The 20614-nt window shown below is 40.0% G+C and overlaps 1 protein-coding gene and 1 non-coding gene across 6 annotated transcripts in view; one reads left to right on the top strand and one right to left on the bottom strand.

Moving 5' to 3' along the window:
* C4H2orf76 (chromosome 4 C2orf76 homolog) overlaps positions 1-20614 on the bottom strand; it is a 68476-nt gene that overhangs the window by 40108 nt on the left and 7754 nt on the right. Inside the window, exon 1 of one of the 5 annotated variants that reach the window (XR_006888222.1) lies at positions 11403-11553. The exons of 1 other annotated variant lie outside the window; for it this stretch is intronic. The gene's annotated coding sequence lies outside the window, so the exon portion shown is untranslated. Of the gene's footprint in view, positions 1-11402; positions 11555-12639; positions 12665-20614 lie in introns of those variants that run through there. 3 more of the 5 variants (XM_046658488.1, XM_046658490.1, XM_046658485.1) reach the window with 3 other exon arrangements.
* LOC124238759 (U6 spliceosomal RNA) lies at positions 1093-1199 on the top strand. Its single transcript, XR_006888365.1, has one exon. It is a non-coding gene; the product is annotated as a U6 spliceosomal RNA (small nuclear RNA).

Below are 20614 nucleotides of genomic sequence, written 5' to 3'. Positions count from 1 at the left end.
AAAATTGGCTTACCAAGGTGGTGGGGAGGGGGCATTGAAATGAGAAACCCATAATCAAATATTTTATGATTTTCTTATACAAACTATATTTCAAGATTACCAAATAGCTGATGAAGAAAAGTTCTTCTTTATGGAAAAATTACAGCTAAAAAGCACTGAAAGAATTGATAGAATTTAAAAATCGTGATTTACATACCTATCAGAATGGCTAAAATAAAACAGTGACAACACCAAATGTTGGTGAGGGTGTGGAGAACTCAGATCTCTTATTCATTGCTGGTGGGAATGCAAAATGGTATGGTCACACTAGAAAATAATATGGCAGTTTCTTACAAAACTAAAAATGTACTTATCATATGACCTAGCAATTGCATTCTTGGACATTTAAGCCAGAGAACTAAAAACTTACATTCACACAAAACCAATATATGACTGCTCATAGCATACGCATGTGTAATACCCAAAAACTGGAAACCCAAATGTCCTTCAATACATGAATGGTTAAACAAACTGTGGTATATCCATATCATGAAATAGTACTCAGTAATAAAAAGGAATAAACTATTAATAGACATAACAACTTTGATGGATCTCAAGGGAATTAAGCTGAATTTAAAAGCCAATCTCAAAAGGTTAATACTGTGGAATTCCATTTATATGTTAATCTTGTAATGACAAAATTATCAAAATGGAGAACAGATTAGTGTGGCTGGGGTTAGAGAGGAGGTGGGGAAGGGGGTGGCTGTGGCCATAAAAGGGTCGCATGAGAGATCCTTGTGATGGAAATGTTCTGATTCTTGACTGTGGTGTTAATGCACATTTATCAACACGTGATGAAAGTGCACAGAACTAAATACATGTGTGCATGCAAGCAAACACTCACAAGTGCATGTAAAACTAGTGCAATCTGAACACAGTCCATGGACTGTATCAACATCAATTCCTTCTATCAATTGGTTGTGATACTGGACTATACTCGAGCAAGACACTACCACTGGGAGAAACTCGGTGAAGGGCACAAAGGATCTCTCTGTATTATTTCTTACAAATGCACGTGAATCTACAATTATCTCAAAATAAAAAGTTGCTAAAGTGCTCGCTTCGGCAGCACATATACTAAAATTGGAACGATACAGAGAAGATTAGCATGGCCCCTGCGCAAGGATGACACGCAAATTCGTGAAGCGTTCCATATTTTTAGAAATTGACGACGACATAAAGAGATGGAAAAACATTCCATGCACATGGATTGGAAGAATAAACATAGTTAAAATGTCCATACTACCTAAAGCAATCTACAGATTCAATGCTATCCCAATCAGAATCCCAAGAACATTCTTCACGGAAATTGAACAAACAATCCTAAAATTCATATGGGGCAACAAAATACCACGAATTGGTAAAGCAATCCTGAGCAAGAAAAACAAAGCCGGCGGAATCACAATCCCCGATTTCAAAACATACTACAAAGCTACAGTGATCAAAACAGCATGGTACTGGTACAAAAACAGGTCCACAGATCAATGGAACAGAATTGAAAGCCCAGAGATAAAACCACACATCTATGGACAGCTAATCTTCGACAAAGGAGCAGAGGGCCTACAATGGAGAAAAGAAAGTCTCTTCAACAAATGGTGCTGGGAAAACTGGACAGCCACATGCAAAAGATTGAAAATTGACCATTCTTTTTCACCACACACCAAAATAAATTCAAAATGGATCAAACACCTAAAGATTAGGCCTGAAACAATAAGTCTTCTGGAAGAGAATATAGGCAGTACACTCTTTGACATCAGTTTCAAAAGAATCTTTTCGGACACTATAACTCCTCAGTTGAGGGAAACAATAGAAAGAATAAACAAATGGGACTTCATCAGACTAAAGAGCTTCTTCAAGGCAAGGGAAAACAGGATTGAAACAAAAAAACAGCTCACTAATTGGGAAAAAATATTTACAAGCCACTTATCCGACAAAGGGTTAATCTCCATAATATACAAAGAACTCATACTGCTTAACAACAAAAAAACAAACAACCCGATCAAAAAATGGGCAGAGGACATGAACAGACATTTCTCAAAAGAAGATATGAATACGGCCAATAGACACATGAAAAGATGTTCATCATCGCTAATCATCAGGGAAATGCAAATTAAAACTACACTAAGATATCACCTTACACCCGTTAGATTGGCAAAAACATCCAAAACCAAGAGCGACAAATGTTGCAGAGGTTGTGGAGAAAAAGGAACCCTCATACACTGTTGGTGGGAATGCAAACTGGTACAGCCACTATGGAAAACAGTATGGAGATTTCTCAAAAAGTTAAAAATAGAAATACCGTATGACCCAGCCATCCCATTACTGGGTATCTATCCTAAGAACCTGAAATCAGAAATCCCAAGAGTCCCTCGCACCCCTATGTTCATCGCAGCATTATCTACAATAGCCAAGACGTGGAACCAGCCTACATGCCCAGAAACTGATGATTGGATAAAGAAGATGTGGTATATATACACAATGGAATACTACTCAGCCATAAAAAAAGACAAAATTGGCCCATTCACAGCAACGTGGATGGACCTCGAGGGTATTATGTTAAGCGAAATAAGCCAGTCAGAGAAAGACGAACTCTATATGACTCCACTCATAGGTGGAAGTTAGTATATTGATAAGGAGATCCGATCGGTGGTTACCAGGAAAAAGGGGGGGTGGGGGGAGGGCACGAAGGGGGAAGTGGTGTACCCACAACATGACTAACAAAAATGTACAACTGAAATCTCACAAGATTGTAATCTATCATAACATTAATAAAAAAAAAAGTTGCTAAAAATCGTCATTTTGAAAACCCTAATGAAATAACGAATGTAAGCACTGATCATAAGGGGGTCATTAGGTAAAAGATTGATGGGAAATTTTAGAAACTTTGGGATACATGAGGGGCTGACAACACCTTAACTTACCAATCAACCTCAACGAATGAATCAAGCCTCCAGATCTAACCCCCAGTTTATGGGCTATGTCAGCGCGTGGAGCAACAGGTCAAATGGCACCACAAGGAGGCCATCAGCCAAGTTCAGAGTGTGGAAGAATCTATTGAATAAATGACTTGATTTCTTCAACAAATAAATACCATGAAAAATAAAGAAGAGGGGAAGATTATAAATTAAAGGAGACTTAAAAGAGACATATCAACAAATGCAACATTTAGACCTTCTATGGACCCTGACTTGCATCATATTAGATGCATTAGGAATTTAATGTTAATTCTGTTTCTTCAATATGTTTTTGAGTCCCTATCTTAAAAGACCAACGTATACAAAGGTGAAATGATATGATGACTGGCATTTGCATTCAAATACCCTGGCAGAAGAAAAACAATTACAAGATGAAGATAAAAAGAAAAGAACGGTAGAATGTTGTTACCTGCTGAAACTGGGTGTATACGGGACCTCATCATACCCTTCTATTTTTGTACACGCTTAAAATTTTTCATAATAAAAACATGTTAAGAGAAGATAAGTGCACAAAGACGTACATTCAAGGAAGACTTTTTTTTCTTGAAGTGTTTCTAATAGTTCACAAAAACTAGAATCCACCTAAATGTCCGTCATGGAAGAGCTGATTAAGTAAACTATATCACACCATAAAATAAAACCCCCTGCAGCCAGAGGCCGGCCCACTGGCACAGCAGTTAAGTTCGTGCGCTCTGCTTTCGCAGCGCAGGGTTCGCCAGTTAAGATCCCAGGCAGGGACCTATGCACCGCTTATGAAGCCATGCTGTGGCAGCCATCCCACATATAAAGTAAAGGCAGATGGGCACAGATGTTAGCACAGGGCTAATCTTCCTCAAAAAAAAATCCCCTGCAGCCATTAAAGCATGATATGGATACATGGATACTAACTTTGAAAGATGGCTATGACATATAAGTGAATGAAAATACAACTTAGAAAATCGCAGGTGATCAGTATCTCCATAAGCACAGAGAGGTGTCCAGAGAGAACGTTTACTGAAATGTTGACCGTGGCTATCCCTGAATGGTAGAAATCCAAGAGACTGTTAGCTGTTGTATATATTTCTAATATTGCTTGATGTTCTTGTTTTTGTTAATTTGTTATTTGTTTTTTTTATTGAGTTAATGATAGGTTACAATCTTGTGAAATTTCAGTTGTACATTAATGTTTGTCAGTCATGTTGTAGGTGCACCACTTCACCCTTTGTGCCCACCCCCCACCCCACCTTTCCCCTCGTATCCACTAAACTGTTCTTAGTCCATAGTTTTAAATTCCTCATATGAGTGGAGTCATACACAGATTATCCTTCTCTGGCTGGCTTATTTCACTTAACATAATTCCCTCAAGGTCCATCCACGCTATTGCAAAGGGAATGATTTTGTTCTGTTTTGCAGCTGAGTAGTATTCCATTGTATATATGTACCACATCTTCTTTATCCATTCGTCTGTTGCTGGGCACTTAGGTTGCTTCCACGTCTTGGCTATTGTAAATAATGCTGCAGTGAACATTGGGGTACATAGGACTTTTGGGATTGCTGACTTCAAGCTCTTTGGATAAATACCCAGTAGTGGGATGGCTGGATAGTATGGTAGTTCTATTTTTAAGATTTTGAGGAAGCTCCATACTGTTTTCCATAGTGGCTGCACCAGTTTGCATTCCCACCAGCAGTGTATGAGGGTTCCTTTTTCTCCGCAACCTCTCCAACATTTGTTACTATTAGTTTTAGATATTTTTGTCATTCTAATGGGTGTAAGGTGATATCTTAGTGTAGTTTTGATTTGCATTTCCCTGATGATCAGCGATGATGAGCATCTTTTCATGTGCCTATTGGCCATCAGTATATCTTCTTTGGAGAAATGTCTGTTCATGTCTCCAGCCCATTTTTTGATTGGGTTGTTTGATGTTTTGTTGTTGAGTTGTGAGAGTTCTTTATATATTATGGATATTAAGCCTTTGTCAGATATATGACTTGCAAATATTTTTTCCCAGTTAGTGGGTTGTTTTTCTGTTTCAATCCTGTTTTCCTTTGCCTTGAAGAAGCTCTTTAGTCTGATGAAGTCCCATTTGCTTATTCTTCCTATTGTTTCCCTTCTCTGAGAAGGCATGGTGTCCGAAAAGATCCTTTTAATACTGATGTCAAAGAGTGTACTGCCTACGTTTTCTTCTAGAAGCCTTATGGTTTCAGGTCTCACCTTTAGGTCTTTGATCCATTTTGAGTTTATTTTGGTGAATGGTGAAAAAGAATGGTCAATTTTCATTCTTTTACATGTGGCTTTCCAGTTTTCCCAGCACCATTTGTTGAAAAGACTTTCTTTTCTCCATTGTATGCCCTCAGCTCCATTGTCAAAAATAAGCTGTCTGTAGATGTGAGGTTTTATTTCTGGGCTTTCAATTCTGTTGCATTGATCTGTGCACCTGTTTTTGTACCAGAACCATGCTGTTTTGATTACTGTAGCTTTGTAGTATGTTTTGAAGTCAGGGATTGTGATGCCTCCCGTTTTGTTCTTTTTTCTCACGATTGCTTCAGCACTTCGGGGTCTTTTGTTGCCCCATAAGAATTTTAGGATTCTTTGTTCTAATTCTGTAAAGAATGTCATTGAGATTCCGATTGGGATGGCGTTGAATCTGTAGATTGCTTTAGGTAGAACGGACATTATAACTATGTTTATTCTTCCAATCCATGTACATGGAATGTCTTTCCATCTCCTTATGTCGTCATCCAATTCTCTCAGAAAGGCCTTGTAATTTTCATTATATAGGTCCTTCACTTCCTTAGTTAAATTTACCCCAAGGTATTTTATTCTTTTTGTTGCGATTGTGAATGGCATTGTGTTCTTGAGTTCTTTTTCTGTTAGTTCATTATTGGAGTATAGAAATGCTACTGATTTATGTAAATTGATTTTATACCCTGCAACTTTGCTGTAGTTGCTGATTACTTCTAACAGTTTTCCAATGGATTCTTTGGGGTTTTCTCTATATAAGATCATGTCGTCTGCAAACAGTGAGAGTTTACTTCTTCCCTCCCTATTTGGATTCCTTTTATTCCTTTTTCTTGCCTGATTGCTCTGGCCAGGACCTCCAGTACTATGTTGAATAAGAGTGGTGATAGAGGGCATCCTTGTCTCGTTCCTGTTTTCAGGAGGATGGCGTTCAGTTTTTGCCCATTGAGTATGATGTTGGCTATGGGTTTGTCATATATGGCCTTTATTATGTTGAGGTAGTTTCCTTCTATGCCCATTTTGTTCAGAGTTTTTATCATAAATGGCTGTTGGATCTTGTCAAATGCCTTCTCTGCATCTATTGAGATGATCATGTGGTTTTTATTCCTCAGTTTGTTGATGTGGTGTATCACGTTGATTGATTTGCGGATGTTGAACCATCCCTGTGTCCCTGGTATGAATCCCACATGATCATGATGTATGATCCTTTTGATGAATTGCTGAATTCTGGTTGCCAAAATTTTGTTTAGAATTTTTGCATCTATGTTCATCAGTGATATTGGCCTGTAGTTCTCTTTTTTTGTGGTGTCCTTGTCTGGTTTCGGTATCAGCCTGATGTTGGCCTCATAGATTGTGTTAGGAAGTGTTCCATCTTCCCTAATTTTTTGGAATAGCTTGAAAAGCATGGGTATTAAATCCTCTCTGAAAGTTTGGGAGAATTCCCCAGGAAAGCCATCTGGTCCTGGGGTTTTATTCTTTGGGATATTTTTGATTGCTGTTTCAATCTCTTTCCTTGTGATTGGTCTGCTCAAATTGTCTGCTTCTTCTTGAGTGAGCTTTGGGAGATTGTAGGAGTCCAAGAATTTATCCATTTCCTCTAGGTTATCCATTCTGTTGGCATATAGTTTTTTGTAGTATTCTCTTATAATCCGTTGTATTTAGGCAGAGTCTGTTGTTATTTCTCCTCTTTCATTTCTGATTTTGTTTATTTGAGCTTTCTCCCTTTTTTCCTTTGTAAGTCTGGCTAGGGGTTTGTCAATTTTATTTATCTTCTCAAAAAACCAGCTCTTTGTTTCATTGATCCTTTCTACTGCCTTTTTCGTTTCAATAGTATTTATTTCTGCTCTGATTTTTATTATTTCTCTCCTTCTGCTGACTTTGGGCTTCATTTGTTCTTTTTTCTCTAGTTCAGTTAGGTGTAGTTTAAGATTGCTTATTTGGGATTTTTCTTGTTTGTTAAGATGTGCCTGTATTGCGATGAATTTTCCTCTGAATACAGCTTTTGCTGTATCCCATATGAGTTGGTATGGCATGCTATCATTTTCATTTGTTTCCAGGTATTTTTTGATTTCTTCTTTAATTTCTTCAATGATCCATTGCTTGTTCAGTAGTGTGTTGTTTTGTCACCACATCTTTGTGCCTTTCTCAGCTTTTTTCTTGTAATTAATTTCTAGCCTTATAGCACTATGATCTGAGAAGATGCTTGTTATTATTTCAATTTTTTTAAATTTGTAGAGGCTTGCCTTGTTTCCCAACATATGGTCTATCCTTGAGAATGTTCCATGTGCACTTGAGAAGAATGTGTATTCAGCTCTTTTAGGGTGAAGTGATCTATATATGTCTATTAAGTCCAATTGTTTTAGGTTTTCATTTAGCTCCACTATTTTCTTGTTGATTTTCTGTCTGGAAGATCTGTCAATTGATGTGAGTGGGGTGTTGAGGTCCCCTACTATTATTGTGTTGTTTTTAACATCTTCCTTTAGGTCTGTTAATAGTTGCTTTATGAATCTTGGTGCTCCTGTGTTGGGTGCATAGATATTTATAAGCGTTATTTCTTCTTGATGAAGTGTTCCTTTGATCATTATATATTGTCCTTCTGTCTCTCTCTTTACCTGTCTTATTCTGAAATCCACCTGGTCTGATATGAGAATTGCAACACCTGCCTTTTTTTCCTTGCTATTTGCTTGAAGTATTGTCCTCCACCCCTTCACCCTGAGCCTGTGTTTGTCCTTGGGGCTGAGGTGTGTTTCCTGGAGGCAACAAATTGTTGGATCTTGTTCTCTAATCCATTTTGCCACTCTGTGTCTTTTTATTGGAGAGTTCAATCTGTTCACATTGAGAGTGATTATTGATGCATGTGGACTTAATGCTGTCAATCTGTCACTTATTATCTTGTTTTCCTGTGTTTCTTTTCCTGTGTGCTTTAGACTACCCATTTAATACTGCAATTTCTTATGCTGGGTTTCTCATATTTTTCCTTATTTATGATTTGTGACTCTGTTCTGTACTTTATTTTAGTGTCTATCTTGAAGTTTGTATTTAGAATCTCGTGTATAATATAGATCTATTCTCTGGTGGTCTCTTACTCACTTGACCAATACTGATTTAGACCCTTTGCTCTTCCCCTCCTAAATAATTATTTTCATTTCTTATTCGAACTCGTCTTATGAATTTGTAGTTAGAGTGCTAAGATCGTCCTTGTTTTGGTAGTTTCCTTATTTTTACCCTAATGCTATAGTTGAATATTTGCTATCCTGTTCTGGTTCTATCCATCGGTCTCCCTAGTCTGTGGATTGTGTCCCCTTTCTCCCTTTTTTCTTTTTTCAGGTATGAGAGCCTTCTTAAGGATTTCTTGTAGTGGAGGGCTTTTAGTTACAAATTCCCTTAACTTTTGTTTGTCTGGAAAAGATTCAATTTCTCCCTCATATCTGAAGGAAATTCTTGCTGGATAGAGTATTCTTGGCTGAAGATTTTTATCTTTTAAAGCTTCGAATATGTCACTCCATTCTCTCCTAGCTTGTAAGGTTTCTGTAGAGAAATCCGCTGACAGTCTGATAGGGGTTCCTTTATAGGTTATTCTCTTTTTTTTTCTTACTTCCCTGAGTATTCTTTCCTTATCTTTCCTTTTTGCCAATTTTACTACTATGTGCCTTGCAGTAGGTCTTTTTACATTGACAAATCTAGGAGATCTGAAACCCTCCTCTACACACATTTCTCCGTCAATCCCTAGATTTGGGAAGTTCTCTTCAATAATTTCATTAAGTACACTTTCTGCTCCATTTTCCTTTTCCACATTCTCGGGAATTCCTATGATCCTTATGTTCTTACTCCTCATTGAATCCATTATTCTCGGAGATTTTCCTCATTTTTTTTTAAATTCTTAGTTCTCTTTCTTCCTCTATCTGGAGCCATTTAGCCTGTCTATCTTCAATTATGTTAATTTGCTCTTCTATGGTGTCTACACGGGCATTCAGGGAATCCATATTCTGTTTTATCTGGTCCATTGTGTTTTTCACCTCTAGTAATTCTGTTTGATTCTTCTTTATGATTTCAATCTCTTTTGTGAAGTAACTCTAGAACTCGGCTTGTTTCTCTATCTTTCTCTCTACCTCATTGAGTTTTTTGATTATAGCTGCTCTGAACTCGTTATCACTTAGTTTACCTAATTCCAAGTCCTCAGGACTTAATTCTGTGTTTTTATCGTTTTCCTTCTGGTCTGAGGCTTTTATAAATTGCTGGATGGTAGAGGAGTGGTTTTTTCTCATGGTGGTAGAATTCCGTTGCAGTTACAGCCTGTCGCCACTAGATGGGGATCGAGAGCAGCGTGTTAGCTCTTCGCCTTCGGGGCAAGATGGCTGCGCCCACTGGCTTTGCAGGGAGGGAGGAGCTGCTATTCTCACGCACCGGTCTGGATTCAGATCATTTCTGTTCTCTGGTCTCCCGCGGCCGTGGGTTTATGGGGTCCCTGTGGACGGAAGCTTTCCGCCCCCATCAGCGGGTTTCCACTGAATCAGCGGCAGGAGTCCTGGATGATCCCTGGTCGTGTGGCCCCTCCCCCGCTCCTTCCGGACCCGTGCGTCAGCGATCACAGACTCTAGGGGAGGGAGCGATGTTCTCTCCTACCATTCCAGCGCCTCCGAGGCTGTAAGTAGGGTTTATGATCTCCGCTTTCTTGGTATTGTAGGTCTCTAACGTGCTGGCATTAAGTTTATTTTCTGAAATTCAGTTTTTCCAATCCTTTGTTGTATTTTGGAGGGGAGAGAATCCTGGGTCAGCTCACCCTGCCATTTTGCTCCGCCCCTTCCTTGCTCAATGTTTTAATAATGATTATGTGTTTTTAAATTAGGCTATTTCCCTGTACACTTATATTTGCACTTTTGTGATGTATGTGTTACTTTTAAAACTAAGTTATTTCCATTTCTTTTAAGAAAAAAGATAACTGAGCAAATGCAAACAATACAGAACATACCAAATACTGTAAAGGACAAAGAGAGTTAGAAATTTAGCTATTCCAAATAAATCCAAAAAGTATTCAGCCGTCAGGGGCACCAGAAGCAGGTCACATCCCAGAATGAGTCTAAACACGTCTAAGGTTGCACAAAAGGGCTTCCATACTCAGCCTCTCCCTGCCTCTCTTACAACATCTATCACCACAACAATCCACCTTGCACATATCACTCCAGCGGCAATTACAGCCCACTGTTTCCCACACAACTCATGCTGTTTCCAAGCCTCTGCCACACCCTTCCACCCCAGGCTTTTCTCCAAACTCCCTCTGCCCCTTGCCTCTTCGCCTTACCACGTAGGCATCCCCCAAAACTCAGCCAGGGCCATCGGCTCCAAGACACCTTTGAGGTCAGCTCGTCCTCTGCCCCAGGCTCAGCTAAGGGTCCCTCCGTCACATTGAAGGGGCCATCAGATTGAATGCCATACTGAAGTCATCTGTTTAAGGGGTCTAGCTTGCAAGCCCCTTGAGGGAAAGAATGCTGCATGGTTTATTTTTGTAGACCCAGCAACACGTGTGGCATGAGGCACATCACAGCCCCCATCAACGTCTGCAGAGCTCAAGAGCAGCTGAAGGGCTCAGGAAAACCAGAATTCCTCCCTTTCCTAAGGACACACTGACACCTCCATCCTGCACTAGAGCCATAGCGCCTAGGGTCCATGAGCTTTTCCAGGGCCCACGAAAACGGGTGAGAGCTGAAAAAAAACCTTACTGCTCCAGAATATGGAAATTTTTTTAAATCAAAATTAATATTTAATTAAATATCTACAACACATAACATTTCAACAGCAACCCAACTCTATTCATAATTACATATGTTAGATTTACTATAGGCTATGGGTACATTTTAATACATTTTACATGATATAGGGTGGGGATTTGTAAAGCAACAGTGCCGAGGGCTTGGGAAGGTCTGTAAACCTGCCTGCCTAAAAAACCTGTTCTGGCTGGTACCTTACTCAGCTGGTTTGGGATACTGAAGAAAAATCCAAATCCAAAGCAAACCAAGACTCTTAAAAACAAATAAACAAAACAAACACAAAATCCATGTAGGAACCTCCTCACATGGAGCTCCCAGGTCCCTGACAGGTAACTACTGTATCACCAGAGCCAAGAATGGGTGCAGCCCAGCGCCCCTCCTCTGGACCAGAATTCTTGAACTTACAGGGCAGGTCGGGGCTGCTTTTTCTGGACCAGGCTCCAGCAGGGTGAACAGGGAAGGTGGAAATTCAGCAAGGAATGGTCAAGGAAAGCCAAGACAAGCTGCATGCTAGGTTCCCTGAGGGCCCAACTGCTCTCCTTCTCAAGTGGTTCCTCCCCCCATGGCAAAGTTCCCAGCCAGAGAGCTGTAAACCAGCTGGGGTGAGCTCCTGAGGTGGAAAACAGGCACAGCACATAAAAGCTCAGAGCCCAGCATCACGATACGCACAAAATACTCGACTATTGACTTTAGATTGATCTTTATCAGCTCAAAAAAAAAAGTACAGGGGCCAGGGCAGTGGCGTGTGCAGTGGTTAATTTCACACGCTCTGCTTCAGCGACCCAGGGTTTGCCAGTTTGGATCCTGGCTCGTCAAGCCATGCTGTGGTGGTATCACACACAGAAGAACTAGAAAGACTTACAACTAGGATGTGCAACTATGTACTGGGGCTTTAATGAGAAAAAAAAGAGGAAGATTGGCAACAGATGTTAGCTCAGGGCCAATCTTCCTCACAAACACACAAAAAATAACTACAGCTGATTCTGGTTATTCAAAGAGGATGTGGTTTACAAAGTGGTTGTGAACACTGAGCCACTGCTCCTGGGGAAATACAGGGTTAGGTTCTGGTGAGCCTCTGGTGCCTCTGTTCACAACATTTTCATCAGCCGATCAATACATAACCTTGTTTATGTGTGTTTCTGTTTAAAGACACCTTGTTTAATACGTATTGTTGATTCATTAACACTGAACTCACAGCCAACAGCATTATAAGTCAAACCTGAGCAAAGCTTATCTAAACACGTATTTTCTCCATAAGGCACACACAGCCTTCGTGCACTTAGGAAAACGAGACAGAACTTCAGCACTGCGCTTGGGGGCTGTCTTAAACAGGGAAATCACCAACAAAAAGCACAAAAATGTGGAAAGCGTGGTACCAAACAGAGCACAAACCGGACACGTGTTTACAGTCTGAGAGCTGAAACAAGAAGGCAGCAAGTCGTCTTGTTTGACCGCAGCTGAGAACGTGAACTTTGTTGATTCAAATTTTTCACTGCTCTGCACATGTCGGGGAATGACTGAGAAAGTGCCCTGAGATTGCTTTAGGGGTTACAGATAAATTTCAGTGAGCAGGCAAATTCGCAAATGCAGAATCTGCAAATAATGAGGATTGACTGTATTACCAAAGAAAAAGTACATGTACCTTCCAGTATTTGAAGAAAGCGTGCTCTTGATCCTCTTGCAAAAGAATGGAATCCAAATAACCTAAGGATTAGAAGCTTTAGGTGTAGAAAAGCACTCGACACTGGGCAGTTAAGACGGAGAAGATTCTATAACCACAGGGCCAGCTGGCCTTCCTTCCTGCAAGAGGCAGGCTTCCGAGAAGTGGTAGATGTGACCTGAAATTTAACGGACTCCCAGGATCAATCATTTTGAACAACTAAAATATTTTGTAACGTTATATCTCCTCCCTAAATTTAAGTACTATAAAATCAAAACGTCATATATCAGGTTTTCTTTAAAGCTTGTCTTACCCATATGAAAAAAGGCACAACTTTCAAAAAAGCAATGTTCTAACCACACACAAAATTTATATGTGTATATTACACTAAATGCTTAATTTTCCTATATGTTTAGGAACTAATATTACATGGCAAAGAGTCCATTTGCCTTCCTTTTGAAACAAATCAATAAAAAGAGGACAAAAAATACAGCTTATTGTTCTCTTATGTGCGGAAACTAAACTGATATAGATGATCGTGTTTAAAAGTAGGAAAAAGAAGAGTTCCGCTAAGACACAAATCACTGACTGTGCAAATGATTCTAAAATTGCACCTTAATGATTTGGGAGTAGATAATCCTATCTACTGCTAACTAGCATCTGAATATGTCATTTTACCCAAAAAAGCGGGAAGGTGAAAAACTTACATTCTTTTTATTACTCTTCTTGGAAACACTGAGCGCCTAGCATACTGCTGAGTAGATGAAGGATACATGTTTACCTTTCAAAGAGAACTTAACCTCAGAAAATTACTAACTTCATACAAAATTACAATTTAACTAAACTTCATAAGAATGACAAATTACAATCAGGTCACATTTAAAGACTATGACTAAAAGTGAAATGATAATTCCACTTTATTCTGGCCTACTTCAAAAGCATAATATTTTTTTAAAAACTTTTAGATAGAGAACAAAATTCTATGTTGAAAGTAAATCTCGGTAAAAACGAAATACCAAAAACTGGTCATTATAATTAAAAGAAAAAAAGTTAACAGGAATTTGCTTTAAATTTTTTCAACTGAGTATACATTTATAGACTAGGACCATGTAAGGATTAAATAAACATTTGAAAACCTGTTGGCCTTTCTCTTCCAAATGTTTAGTTACATAATTCAAATCAAAGCCCTATTACATATATTAGAAAATCAGTTTATTCTTCTTTCACTGACATAAAACTTTTGAGGAAGACATTTTCAATGTATTAACTTATGAATGATTTTAAAATCTTTGACCTCAACCATTTTTAGATAGGTTAAAAAAACAGTCTTCCACCCTAGGTATTTAGATAACACAGGAGATGCAAAATAAACATTAGCTAACTCTGACACCCTCACAAGTGTGACTTCTGTAACTGCTTCATTACATAATGACATCAGCAGCTGGCCTTTCCTGAGGAAGAGCCATAGTCAATTCTAATAAATAAACCGTTGATTGCTATTCACCTTGAATGCACCACCCACTGACAAATCAACACCCACAATCCCACAGACCTGTCTTTGTGACCTTCATTTTGGGGCAAATACACAAAGTCATAATTTGTTTTCTCTACTCAAGGTAGGTAAGACTCTGAGAGCTCTAACTATTCTGGACAGTTGAGTTTTCCAAAGGGTTAGAGACTTAACCATTTGGAAAGAATATTTCATACGCTTTCCTTCTTAAACATGGTATAAATTCGATTTACTGACTATAAATTCTATTTTTCTTGATTCACAATCACCAGTGAGAATATTAATCCTTGTACGGTGTGTTGGAAGACAATTCTCCATGGGTCTCTTGTCCTTCTGCATGACTTATGAGCAGAGGCACTGGCTGCTTTCGCTCTGAACTATCTTTTCAAGGATGTGTGTACAGCAAACAGCCTGGGAAGACAGATATGATCTCCCTCCAGACTAGAGGGCAGGTTTGCTTACTCTCCTGTTTAATAAATATAAAGACTCCCTCTGGGCTAAGGTTGGGCAGCTTTGCTCACAGCCCTTTATAAAACATTTGGATTACCTAAACTCAGGGTTCCACAGCTGCGGACTTATGGGGCAAGAGCAACTGACACAAACATGAAGCTCAGGCTGTTGACTATGCTATAATGTAGTCCTTTGTCTCTGACCCAAGAGTCTCATGTCTTCTGCCAGCATCCAGATTGGGATTACCTAAACTCAGGGCTCTTCAGCTGTGACACAAACACACTGCATGGGCAGCATCCATCTGGGTCACTCTGTACTGCCCCTGTGGGACTTATGGGGCAAGAGGAGTTGACACAGACATGAAGCTCATCCTTTTGGCTGTGCTGTAATACAGTCCTCTGTCTCTGACCCAGGAGTGCTATGTCTTCTGCCAGAGTCCAGTAAACCACGACAGGCTGACTTGTCAGCTTTCAAGTAAGACAAAATCTCAGACTCTTCACAGTTCTTGACAGTTGTTGGTGACAAAAATGGGATGCTGGCAGAGACAGGGCTTTCTGGAACAGAAAAGACAAAGGTCCCACGGGTTTAGGGGATGTAAGAAGATTCCCTGGGATCCAGTAGCAAAAGTTCTTGTCCAAGTGGTGGGTTTGGGGGAGTAAGGGTTAATTAACCTTTGAGGATAAGCAGCAACGGTAGGACTGAAACAAGCTGCCCAAATGTACTATGGTTATTGCTCACTCTCCCTGCGGTGGGAGGTGGAAGGGATGTTACTGTGACAATGAGGCAGCTAGCCCCATGGCCCCAGATGAGAGGCAATGTGACTACAGCTGTTGAGTAAGGGAGTCCGCAGAGCTAAAACAAGTTATGTCAGCAACGAGGATCTAGAGCTTTGGGTGACCAAAAAGTTCATTAAGTTGAGCCATGAAAAGCCACCAGGACACTTGAAACTAAAAGTTAAGTGTGCCTTGCTTACTGGCACAGAGCTGTTCTCCCCGCTCCATGCCCCCTGACCCCTCCCCTCACCCTCTTCTCTGACATCTGCTTTAAGAAGGATAATTAGAGGTGAACCAAGGTTTCTTGGTCCTCAAGAGGGAGTGAAGGCCTTATGCACCCAAGCACACTGGGGAACTTCAGAGACAGGAGGAACTCAAACTATTACGGCTCTGTGGACACAGGCACCCAAGTCATCACCCTACCTGCCGGGGGCCGAGGCAGCGTTTGATCGGCTGTTTGACAGGGTCCAGCCGATCGAGAAGAGCCGAGGGGTGCAGGGCAGCCCTCCGCAAGAAAATGAAAAGCCGGCCTTCCCCCAAGCTACGCTGAACTTTAAAAACTTGTTTTTCTTCTCTTTGTCTTATACCCCATTTTCCTACTCATGCTGTAATTTTTCCAGATGGCCGCTTTAGAGAAAAAAGCATGCTCCCATCGCGGGGTTGGTACTGAGAAAAATATGTGACCACCTGCACATAGCAAGGGGCAAGTTCCCCCTGACGCACATAGACAGTGGGAGAACTTTCCTCCCTAACGAGGGGTTCATACTAAAGAGAATATCTGGATCAAAGCAGCTGCCTCCTTCTGGTTGATGTTTTGCTCTTCCTCCAGTTTCCCTGATAAGCATAGATATACTTCTTCCTCGGTAGTTAATTAGAATTTTCCTCCATATGTTAGTTATTGAAAAATATATTATTCCCCTCATGTGTCTGGCAAAACATTATAGAAGTCTTTTCTTAATTGCTGAAGTCGCTTTTGTGCAGGAAAAGATAGTTAACCTCTCCCCCCCTAAAAGTTAACTCTGTTCCCTGTAAGATTATACTTATCAATGAATGCTTTGTGGTTTACTCTGCAAGAACATCTGTACTGCTATATTTATCCCCTGCTAAAAAAGATATAAAAACGCTGTGAAAACCAGTAAGACAGACTTGCTTTGTACTTCCTTATCTCTCTGAGAATATTTGTAGAGCTATTTCTGTACTAATATTGAAAAATATAAAAACGACACTTGTGCACAGTAAAGACGGACTTGATTGCACCGACTCAAGTCTCACGTCCCCTCCTTCACTGCGCCGACTCCGTCTCTCCCTCAGGAACCTGGACTCTGCTGGAGCTGGACTCCGGCACCTACCCACCCGTGTGTGGTAAGGAGGTACTCAGATTCAGCTAATGGGGTTTGGACCTAGATTCACAGTGGGGAAGGAAAACTAATGTGATCTAATGGGTGAGGTCCTTCAGGGCAATTCAAAGTATTGTTGGTTGTTTCTGCATCTGAATGTATAAGTGACATATTATTTATACTCCCCTGCCCATAGTGCCAGAGGAGATTCTCCCCCATCAGGAAGGGGTTACAGGTAGAGAAATGTTAGCAGGACAAGCCCCCCAGCCATTTGTCAGCACTGGGTAGGTCAGGATTTCATGCAAGTGCCCCTACCCTCTGATGTCTAAAGTTTTCAATACATGAAAGATGTCCTGTTGGTTGGCAAGTCAGAAATCTCAGTCTCAAAGGTCTTGAATATGCTGTTATCACACCTCCACCAGCAGAATCCAGGGGTCTACTCGCCAAGTAAAGTTTCTTGGGACTCTGTAGGTGGACTCATAACCCCCACTCCCTTTGGCCATCAAGGAACAACAGCTGTCTCTTCAGCCTCCCACCACCAAAAGGCAGCCCAGCACCTTGTTGGACTCTTTAGGTACTGGAGACAGTGTGTTCCTGAGATGGCTTTGTGATGTGTCAGCATGGCCAGGCTGAACTACAGTCCCCAGAATGTCCTTTCCAGTATGCTTCTCATTACACTGGGCCACAAGGTATATTCTCTCCATAGAGTTAGAGAACAGAAGGGGGCAGTAACCATTTTGAAGCTTATACATTTTGCAGACGTAATTAAATTCATCATCAGCTGACCTTAAGTTAATTAAAAGAGAAATTGTCCTAGGTGGGCCTGACTTAATCAGTTAGAAGCCCTCTAGAAGGACATGGCCTTCCCTGAGCCCAGAGACTCCAAACTGCAGCAGGGTCTCCAACTGCTCTGCCTCCCCCTGGATCCTCTCTGCTGACCACCGCCTGGAACCAGCTTCAGCTGGTGTCTGTGGGGTTCAGCCTGCTGCTCCTCGGCCCTTCCTGTCTGCCTGACTCTGGACTGCCAACCTCCACCTCCCCTCCAGTATCTGCAGAAGACACGTAGGGAGCAGTAATGAGGCACTCCTACCCCTCCCATACAGAGAGGTATCCCTTGGAGGCCTTGTGGGGAGTCACAACTCCTACCCTCACCTCAGGTGTCAACAAGGACTGAATCAGGAATCTGATTCAGGAACCTGAATAAAAAAAGAAAATCAACTGATGCCAAGACCAAGATGACAGAAAAGTTCGAATAATATGACCAAGGTTTTAAAGCAGACATCATGAAAATGCTTCAAAAAGCAATTACAAATATGCTTGAAACAAATGAAAAATTAAAAGGTCTAATAAAAGAAATGGAAGTTATAAAGAACTAAATGGAAATTTCAGAACTGAAAAATACAATAACTGCAATTTTATAAACTCAGTGAATGGGCCCAACAGCAGAATAGAGGGAACAAGGGAAAGAATCAGTGAACCGGAAGATAAAACAATAGAAATTACCCAATCTGAACAATGGAGAAAACAGACTTAAGAAAAAAATAAATGAACAGAGCCTCAGAACCTGTGGGACTATAATATTCCTTTGTCAGAGTTCCAAACGTACAGGGTAAAGGGCAGGGCTAAAAAAGTAATGGCTGAAAACTTCCCAAATTTGGTAAAAGATATAACCCTACAGACTCAAGAAGTTAAGTGAACCCCAAACAGTACAAACCTAAAGAAATACACTCCAAAACACATCATAATCAAACTTATGCACACTAAAGACAGAAAAAATCTTGAAAGCAGCCAGAGAGAAAAAAATAATACCTATAGGGGAAAAACATTTCAAACGACAGTGGGTTTTTCATCACAAATCATGGAAGCCAAAAGGGAGTGGCACAACATTTTTCAAGGGCTGAAAAAAAAGAAGTGTCAACCCAGAATCCCATGCCCCATGAAAATATTCTTCAGAAATGAAGGAGAAGTCAAGGCATTCTCAGAAGAAGGAAAACTAAGAGAATTTGTTACCAGCATACCTACCCTAACAGAATGGATAAAGGAAGTCTAAGTAGAAAGAAAATGATAAAAGACGGAAGTTTGGACCAACAGGGTCAATCCACCGACAGGATACAGCAATCCTAAATGTGTATGCAAATAACAAAGCTGTTAAATATGTGAAGCAAAAACTGAGAGAACTGAAAGGAGAAAGGGATAAAGCCACAATTATGGTTGGAGAGCTCAACACGCTTTCTCAACAACTGATAGAATAACTAGACAGAAGAGCAACAAGGACAAAGAAGAACTCAACAATAACATCAACCAACAGGATGTAATGGCTATCTGTAGAGCACTGCACTGACAGCACAGAATACACCTTCTCTTCAAGTGCCCAAAACATACGCCAATAAGACCATATCCTGGGCCACAGGGAAAAAACCACAACAAATTGAACAAGTGAAATGATACAGAGTGTGTTCTCTGACCTCAGCAGAATCAAATTAGAAGTCAAAAACAGAAAGATAATAGGAAAATCTCCAAACACTTGGAAATTAGGCAAGAGAGTGCTAAACAATCTCTGGGTCAAAGAGGAAGTCTCAAAGTAAATCTAAAAATACACTGAACTGAATGAAAATGAAAGCAAAACATAAAATTTGAGCAACACATTTAAAGCAGGGCTAAGAGGGAAATTTATAGCACTAAATGCATACGTTAAAAAAGAGAAAAATCCCAAATCAATAATCTAAGCTCCCACCTCAAGAACCCAGAAAAAGAAGAGCAAAACAGACCCAAAGCAGGTAGAAGGAAAAAGATAATAAAGAACAGAAATCATACAATTGAAAACAGAAAGACAACAGAGAGAAAAATCAATGAAAAACAAGAGCTGGTTGTTTGGAAAGATCAAAAAAATTGACAAACCTTGCACAAGACTGGCAAAGAAACAGGGGAAAAAAGCAAATGACCAATATCAGGAAAGAAACAGAGGATATCATCACAGACTCTGCACACATCATGAGGATAAAAAGGAATACTATGAACAAATCTACATATGCAAACTGCACAACTTAGATAAAATGGACCAATGTCTTGAAAAACACGAAAAACACAAACTATCACCACTCACCCAATATGAAATAGATAATTTGAATGGCCCTATAACTATTAAGGAAATTGAATTCATAACTTAAACACTCCCAAAGAAGAAATCTTCCAGGCCCAGAAGGTTTCATTGGAGAATTCTACAAAGCAATTCACACAATCTCTTCCAGAAAACAGAAGAGGAGGGAATATTCCCTAATTCATTTTATGAAGCTAGTATTTCCATTAACAAACAAGACAAAGACAATCTAAAAGAAAAAGAAAACTACAGGCCAACATCCCTTATAAATATAGATATAAACATCCTTAAAATATTAGCAAACAGAATTCAGCAATATATGCAAAGAAATATACATCATGACCAAGTGGGGCTTCTTCCAGGGAAACGACTAATCCAATATTTGAAAAGCGATCAATGTAATCTACCATATTAACAGGCTAAAGAAGAAAAATCACATAATCATATCAATCAAGGCAGAAAAAGCACCTAACAAATTTCAACATCCATTCATGACAAGAACTCTCAGAAAAATAGGAATAAAAGGGAACTTCCTCAACTAGATAAAGGGAATCTATCACAAAATCTATAGCTAACATTACACCTAATGGTGAAAGACTGAATGCCCACCCCCCACCCCCAAGAAAAGGAACAAGGCAAGGATATCCATTCTCATCAACACTCTTAGTCAACACAGTGCTGGAAGTACCAGCCAATGCAATGAGGCAAGAAAAGGAAATAAACGGCACATGAACCAGAAATGAAACTGTCCCTATTTGCAGATAACATTATTATCTACACAGAAAATCCC

Source organism: Equus quagga, chromosome 4 (assembly GCF_021613505.1).
Source record: "Equus quagga isolate Etosha38 chromosome 4, UCLA_HA_Equagga_1.0, whole genome shotgun sequence".
Lineage (NCBI taxonomy): Eukaryota > Metazoa > Chordata > Mammalia > Perissodactyla > Equidae > Equus > Equus quagga.
This window is presented reverse-complemented; position numbering and strand designations above follow the sequence as displayed.